The following is an 8,290-nucleotide window of genomic DNA, read 5'->3' as shown; positions in this document are numbered from 1 at the left end:
CCATCCTTGGCTTGCTCTCCAAGATGGATTTCTGGCCCTTGATGCTTCATGATGATGATGACTTCATCTGCTTCAATCTCTGCCTTCAACCATCACTTCGCCACTCTAGCTACTCCCTGTGGTGGTTGAACAGAATCAAAGACAAGCCATGCTTCAAGAATCTCCTCCATGCTGGCCGAATCTTCAATGTCCATTTTTGAGTATGAGAGGCTCAAGATACCTCACCAAATCTAACCAAATATGGTGAAAATCTCAGCCACAGCTCATTTTTATTTTAGTATTTTTTCTTGCCATCATTAACTTGATGGTCTTGATGCATGCATCTTCTTCCTTCTGTTGGTTGAAGAACATTTCTTCCATTATTTCCTGGACAAAGACCGAAGAAAGAAGAAGAAAGAGATGAGAGAGAATGTGAAGTTAAAGTAAAAGCAATTAAATGAAAATAAAACAAGTTGATAGATTGCTTTTTACTTCCCTTGCTTTGAGTAGCGTATAGCATTAATCATAATGATTCCCATCAAATCAAAGTCAAGTTCTCTCTCATGTTTCCAATGCTAACATATTAAAATTTGAAATCCATTCTTAACAAAGAGATGGAATCCGTTGAAAAGCATGAAACCATTTAGCTTTCATTTAACCTTGGTTTCGGACCAAGCTTGGAAACTTTTATCAAAATAATGTTGGGCTTGGTAGCATTAGGATTTAATCTGGCCCAAATGGTTAACATTTGCTTTCTTGATGAGATTTGTTTCGGATCAAGCATAGAAGGCTCTCATCAAAAATTAATCATGGGCTAACATTGAGCTTGGCCCATCAATAAAAATTCAGCCATTAAATATAACACATGCAGCAAGGCTGGTTTTTAATTTGGGCTAGCAACATTTATATTTTCCGGCCCAAGGTAAAATCAGCACCACAAAATTATTAATTAACATATGTTAGTTGAAATCAAATTAATAATTTTGTAATTAAATATTTCAATAATGTTTGTTCATCATCAAAATTAAATAGGAGTTTTCCAAACTCATCAATCTCCCCCTTGATGACAAACATTATTAAAATTGAAATGGAAAGAAATTTAAAGATTGAGTAAAAAATACTCCCTTTGATTTTGAATTTCTCCCCCTTTCTAAATGTCACATAGCTCCCCCTTGATGTATGCTTATGTTACCAAGGGAAGCACTCAACCTGTAACATTTAAATCAAGCTTCAAGTAACAATGTTATTTAGTATATTTTATGATGCTAAATGCTTGATTTATGAGCAGTTTAAATTGATAATCAAAACTCATTTGATATCATAAACTGATTTACTGCTCAAACTATTTCATACAAAAAATATCAAAATATTTTTCAAATCCTTTCCTGTTAAAGATATCAGAGCAAAACAACATGATGGAAAAGTATTTGAAGTACACATGATCAAAACAAGGCAGTTTTAATGTATTACACAATTTAAAGGAACTGCCAAAAATAAGTTTTTCAAACAACAAGTTTATCAATGATGAATCAACAGCCAGGCATCAAAAATAGATCAACCATCATTATAAACCAAATGCAGTTCAAGCAACAACCATAGTGAATGCAATAACGACATGCATTCTTTGAACAAGGGTGATCATGAATTTTCAATTTTGAAAATTTCATCCCCTGTTCCCCTGTTTCTCCAGCCCCTGTTTCGTTCCAAATTCAATTTTGGAAACACATAAATTTCCTCCCCCTTTTGTCATCATGGGGGCACCTGCACAAAACATGATCAACACAGCAAAATATTCAAGATAAAGTAGCAAGAGTATATGACAATATCCTAGAGATTATCCTAGAGCAGGGAGTATCAAGTCATGCTCATACAAAAAACAGATTGAGCCTAATGGAGCCAATATCAAACAGAGTAAAGAAACAGTCACTAATCATCATTTAAATTAATTTGTTCTTCAGCATCTCCGTCACTATCATCTCCCAAATCTTCTTTAAAACGTTCCATCATCAGATTAACCCTTTCTTTGCAATTGTTCCAAGCTTTCTCACTTTCACAAGCTTGTTTGCGGGCTTCTTTGTGGGATTTATACATCAGATCTGCCATGTTCGAAAGTTCTCCCAAAATCTGTTTGATGGACTTAATTGTTTTGGAAGAGTCTGGCCTGCCTTCATACTCACTATCCGATGCAACAGATTTTCGCCCTTTGGTGTCCTTAGTTGCTCCTCCTCCTCTAATTGAAGACACCTTATTTTCTACAGCCTCATTCAACAAATCAACTTTAAAGTACTCAAATATTCTAGTTAAAAACATACCATAAAGCAGATTGGCCTTTCTGGTGCTTCTAACAGAATCCCACATGTGCCTAATCATAATATAACCAAAGGATATAGGAGTAGAAGTAACCAAAGCAAATAAGATGAGACAGTCAGAAAATGTTACTCGGTTGTGTGAGCCACTTTGGGGAGTCAGAATATGAGTGATGATTCGGTGAAGCAGGGAATTGACCGGTCCTAGAGCTTTATGTGTTGGAATGGTGCCATGCAATCCAGAAAGGTTCTCGCAAATGTGCTTGAGAACAGTTTTGTATGGAACGCCAACTTGTGTGTCCCATTTTTTCACCATGTACGCTCGCGGTCCTTCATCTTTGAACCCAAGAGCCGCTCCAATTGTCTCAGCATCAAGGGCTATTTGAACCCTTTTGACATAGGAATGAAGGGTGCCGTCAATGAGCCGCATATTGGCATAAAAATCTCGAACAAGACCAGGGTAGACTGGTTTCTGGATGAGAAGCAGAGGCTTCCAATTGAGGAGTTCAAACAGAGAGGAGATATTGATACCCTTGTTGGTGAGATTTTCAAGGCTAACAAGATAGGTTGTGCACAAATGACGCTTCTCCATAACCTCTTTATGAAACTCAAAAGAGGTGCAAGAGTTAAATCTGCTTGGATCAAAGTGGGAGTGAGTCTTGCCATACTTGTCTCTGAATTCCATGGATTCCAAGTTTGGAGGTTCAGTAGTGTCATTGAGTGCAAACCCCTGATTCTTTTGGGAGCTTTTTCCAGGAGTAGTCCGTTTCGGTGATGAGGGTGGAGGTGAAGGAATGGGAGAAGTATGAGATTCTTGCTCTTCTTCCTCTTGGGGGTCCTTGTTCTTTCTGTTTCGTCCTCTTCCGGAACTCTTTTGGGCCACTACCTTTCTTCTCATGGCTTCGGTTTGTTTGGTTGGAGGTGAGGGAGAGGATGAGGAAGTAGAATGTATGTGGATGTGAGTGTGAGTTTGGGGTGTTGATGGTTTTTGAGAAAGAAGAATTCTTTCACTCTTTCTTGGCGCGGTTTTCTTTTTCATGGTAATGGGGGAATGAAATATGAAAGGTTGGGGGTGATAACCGAATTGAGAGGGAGAGAGAGACAAGGTGGGTGAACGCATTTAATGGGGTTTGGAAAGAGAATATGGAGAGTAATGACCATTAGTGGACGGTTAATGACCATAATGAGTGGTTATTATCCAAAAATGATTTTCCCTTTTAACTTTTGAAATCCAAAACTGAAAAGTTGTTGCCTTAAATCAAGGGATTAGATGGATATAGGGATTTGATTTGACAATAACCACTTCCAAGAAGATTTGATGACTAGAAAGATAACTACCATAACTGTTAAGGTGGGGTCAAGGAATTTTTGGTGGGGCCCATAAAATTTTGAATTCTGCGCTGCCTCCCCCTTGACCACAGCTCTTCCATCATAATTTTTATCTCGTCCAAACCTACGAGCAAAATCTGAACAGAGTCACAAATTCACAGATTTTCAATAAAATTTAAATCAAACATTCCCAAACTTTTTCTCAAGCTATAGAATCTGTCTTCATAGAGGGGTTTTGTAAAAATATCAGCAATTTGGTCTTCAGATTTTACAAATTGAATATCAATAGTTCCCTTTTGCACATATTCTCTAATGAAATGATATTTAATTTCAATGTGCTTTGTTCTTGAGTGCAAAACAGGATTTTTTGAAATATTTATAGCACTCATATTATCACAAAATAAGGGTATACTATTGATTTTTAATTTGTAATCTTCTAATTGTGTTTTTAACCAAATTAATTGAGTGCAACATGCAGATGCGGAAATGTATTCTGCTTCAGCTGTGGATAAAGCTACTGTGGCTTGTTTCTTACTTGACCACATATTGAGTGAGCTTCCAAGGAAGCAACACATTCCGGATGTGCTTCTTCTATCCACTCTATCTCCCGCATAATCTGCATCACAAAACTCTACGGCACAAAATTCATCAGATTTAGGATACCACAAGCCATAATCACAAGTTCCCTTAATGTATCTAATGATGCGTTTAACAGCCGTAAGATGGGATTCTTTTGGGTGAGATTGAAATCTTGAGCATACACCCACACTTTGAACAATATCCGGTCTAGAGGAGGTAAGGTACATGAGTGAACCTATCATTCCTCTATACTTTGTTTCATCCACATCTTGACCATCATCATCCTTTTCAAGTTTTGTGTTGGGATGCATTGGTGTACCCATTGCTTTGGAATTTTCTAGGCCAAACTTTTTAATAAGTTCTTTTGCATACTTTCCTTGGTAAATAAAAGTACCACTAGGAGTTTGATTAATTTGGAGGCCAAGAAAGAAAGTGAGCTCTCCCATTAAACTCATTTCAAACTCACTAGTCATGAGTTTTCCAAACTCTTCACACAAGAAAATGTTGGCCGATCCAAATACAATGTCATCAACATAAACTTGAACAAGAAGTATATCATTATTAGATGCTTTAATGAACAAAGTAGTGTCGGTGGTACCCCTTTGAAATTTATTTTCCAACAAGAAGGCACTAAGCCTTTCATACCAAGCTCTTGGAGCTTGTCTAAGACCATAAAGAGCCTTAGTTAATTTGAAAACATGATTTGGAAACTCTTTATGTTCAAAACCGGGGGGTTGTGCCACATACACTTCTCTATCAATAAATCCATTAAGGAAAGCACATTTAACATCCATTTAAAACATTTTGAAACCTTTATGGGCGGCATAGGCAAGAAGCAACCGAATTGCTTCCATTCTAGCTACCGGAGCAAAAGACTCATCAAAATCTATACCTTCTTCTTGATCGTAATCGGGCTGACAGATTCTTCATTCTGGACAGATTTGGGTTTTTCTTTGCTTGTTCCATCTTCTTCACAATCTGAATCAATATCCTTCACAATACTGGGAATTAAGTTAGAATCACAAAAAGTAACATGTATGGATTCCTCTATTGTCCTATGTTCTTTGAGATAAACTCTATAGGCCTTGCTTGTGGTGGAATATCCAACAAACATTCCTTCATATGATTTTGGATCAAATTTTCCAAGATTTTCCTTATTGTTAAGCACAAAACATTTGCATCCAAAAATATGAAAGTACTTAAGATTTGGAGGGGTTCCTTTCCATAGCTCATAAGGCGTTTTCTTTAACCCTTTTCTAATGATTGTTCTATTCAAAATATAACATGCTGTATTCACAGCCTCAGCCCATAAGAATTTAGGAATTTCACTCTCACATAACATAGCCCTAGTCATTTCTTGAAGACTTCTATTCCTTCTTTCAACCACCCCATTTTGTTGGGGGGTTCTAGGGCATGAAAAGTTATGAGAAATCCCTAAGTCATCACAGAATTTTTCAAAATCTTGATTTTCAAATTCTCTTCCATGATCACTTCTCAAATGGGCAATTTTCAAATCCTTTTCATTTTGAATTTTCTTAGAAAGGGTAGAAAAAGCATGAAAGGCATCATTCTTATGAGCAAGGAAAAGTACCCAACCAAATCTAGAGTAATCATCTACCACCACAAGACCATAATGTTTACCTCCTAAACTTTGAGTTCTAGTAGGACCAAAAAGATCAATATGTAACATTTCCAATGGCCTTTTGGTTGAGATTCCATCTTTTGATTTAAAAGAGGATTTTACTTGTTTGCCTAATTGACAAGCGTCACAAGTAAGATCCTTATCAAACTTGATGTTTGGGATTCCTCTAACCAAATTTCTTTTGACTAGCTTAGAAATTTGATACATGCTAGCATGTCCCAACTTTCTATGCCAAAGCCATTTTTCAGATTCATATGATGTGAAGCATGTTACATTTTGTTCCTTTAAATCCTCAAGAGTTAATCCATACACATCGTTACATCTCCCTCTCCTTCCAATAGGTATAGTTTTTCCCATTGAAAAGAGGAGGTCTGTTGCTTGATTGACCTTCAGTTAGATTATAGGACACCATATTTGCGCCACTGTTTTCTGTCATGAGGATCTTTGCTCCAAGCTGCAAAGCTTGATCTCTTTGAAACCTGACTCTGATACCAATTGATGGTTTCAGTGGCTAAGAGAAGGGGGGTTGAATCTTAGCCCCCTTTTTTGTTGCTAACACTTGCTGAACTCAGAGGAGACTTTTCTGTTTTAGCTCGTCTCTGGACACGAGACTTTTTGTTTTTGCTCGTCACTTGCCACGAGACTTTTTGTTTTGTCTCGTCACTTGGCACGAGACATTTTAGTTTTTGCTCCTGTGCAGTAAAAAACAGAAATGGAGTTGGAGAGAAGAAAGATTACACCCAGATATATCCTGGTTCAGCTGCTAAGTGCAGTACAGCCTACATCCAGTCTCCATCACAAACATGATGGAATTTCACTATAATCAATCTGATTACAACTTGTAAAGTGCTAACCCAACTTACAAGGGGATTCCCACAGAATCATGAAACACAACATAGATGAACAAAGGAACTCTAAGACATCTATGGCTTTTTCTTTATAATTTTGCACTCTCTGCCTTTTTCCGCTCTATGGCTTTTTCATTACAAACCTCACTGTTTGCCTTTTACCATGAGACTCAAGACATGACAAAATTAAACAGAAAAATACAAAACAGAACACATTGAAGGAGAAGAGAAAACTGTTAGCTCAGGTAGCTCTGAGAACACTGTGCCTTGCACTCTCAATTTTCTCCTTGCCTCAAACAGTGGCTGTCCACCCTTATTATAGAAGAGGGGAGCCTCCACTTATTGAAGCCAAAGCCGAACCAACTTCTTCCTCCTTTAACAAACAGAACCGGTTCGGCCACATAGAGAGAGAAGACATAACCATGCAAAACTCAACATGCAATTACCTCTGGACCTTTCTTGATCATCACCCTTCATCAATCCGAGCTCTCCATCCTTGGCTTGCTCTCCAAGATGGATTTCTGGCCCTTGATGCTTCATGATGATGATGACTTCATCTGCTTCAATCTCTGCCTTCAACTATCACTTCGCCACTCTAGCTACTCCCTGTGGTGGTTGAACAGAATCAAAGACAAGCCATGCTTCAAGAATCTCCTCCATGCTGGCCGAATCTTCAATGTCCATTTTTGAGCATGAGAGGCTCAAGATACCTCACCAAATCTAACCAAATATGGTGAAAATCTCAGCCACAGCTCATTTTTATTTTAGTATGTTTTCTTGCCATCATTAGCTTGATGGTCTTGATGCATGCAGCTTCTTCCTTCTGTTGGTTGAAGAACATTTCTTCCATTATTTCCTGGACAAGGACCGAAGAAAGAAGAAGAAAGAGATGAGAGAGAATGTGAAGTTAAAGTAAAAGCAATTAAATGAAAATGAAACAAGTTGATAGATTGCTTTTTACTTCCCTTGCTTTGAGTAGCGTATAACATTAATCATAATGATTCCCATCAAATCAAAGTCAAGTTCTCTCTCATATTTCCAATGCTAACATATTAAAATTTGAAATCCATTCTTAACAAAGAGATGGAATCCGTTGGAAAGCATGAAACCATTTAGCTTTCATTTAACCTTGGTTTCGGACCAAGCTTGGAAACTTTTATCAAAATAATGTTGGGCTTGGTAGCATTAGGATTTAATCTGGCCCAAATGGTTAACATTTGCTTTCTTGATGAGATTTGTTTCGGATCAAGCATAGAAGGCTCTCATCAAAAATTAATCATGGGCTAACATTGAGCTTGGCCCATCAATAAAAATTCAGCCATTAAATATAACACATGCAGCAAGGTTAGTTTTTAATTTGGGCTAGCAACATTTATATTTTCCGGCCCAAGGTAAAATCTGCACCACAAAATTATTAATTAACATATGTTAGTTGAAATCAAATTAATAATTTTGTAATTAAATATTTCAATAATGTTTGTTCATCATCAAAATTAAATAGGAGTTTTCCAAACTCATCAGAGTTTTTTTTTTACTGGTCAAACTCTTTTATGAGAGTATTATTTACATTTTCTTTTCGTAGTATTTTCATTTTCACCTTGAATTCA

The sequence above is a fragment of the Arachis ipaensis genome, chromosome B02, assembly GCF_000816755.2.
Source record: "Arachis ipaensis cultivar K30076 chromosome B02, Araip1.1, whole genome shotgun sequence".
Taxonomy (NCBI): domain Eukaryota; kingdom Viridiplantae; phylum Streptophyta; class Magnoliopsida; order Fabales; family Fabaceae; genus Arachis; species Arachis ipaensis.
This window is presented reverse-complemented; position numbering follows the sequence as displayed.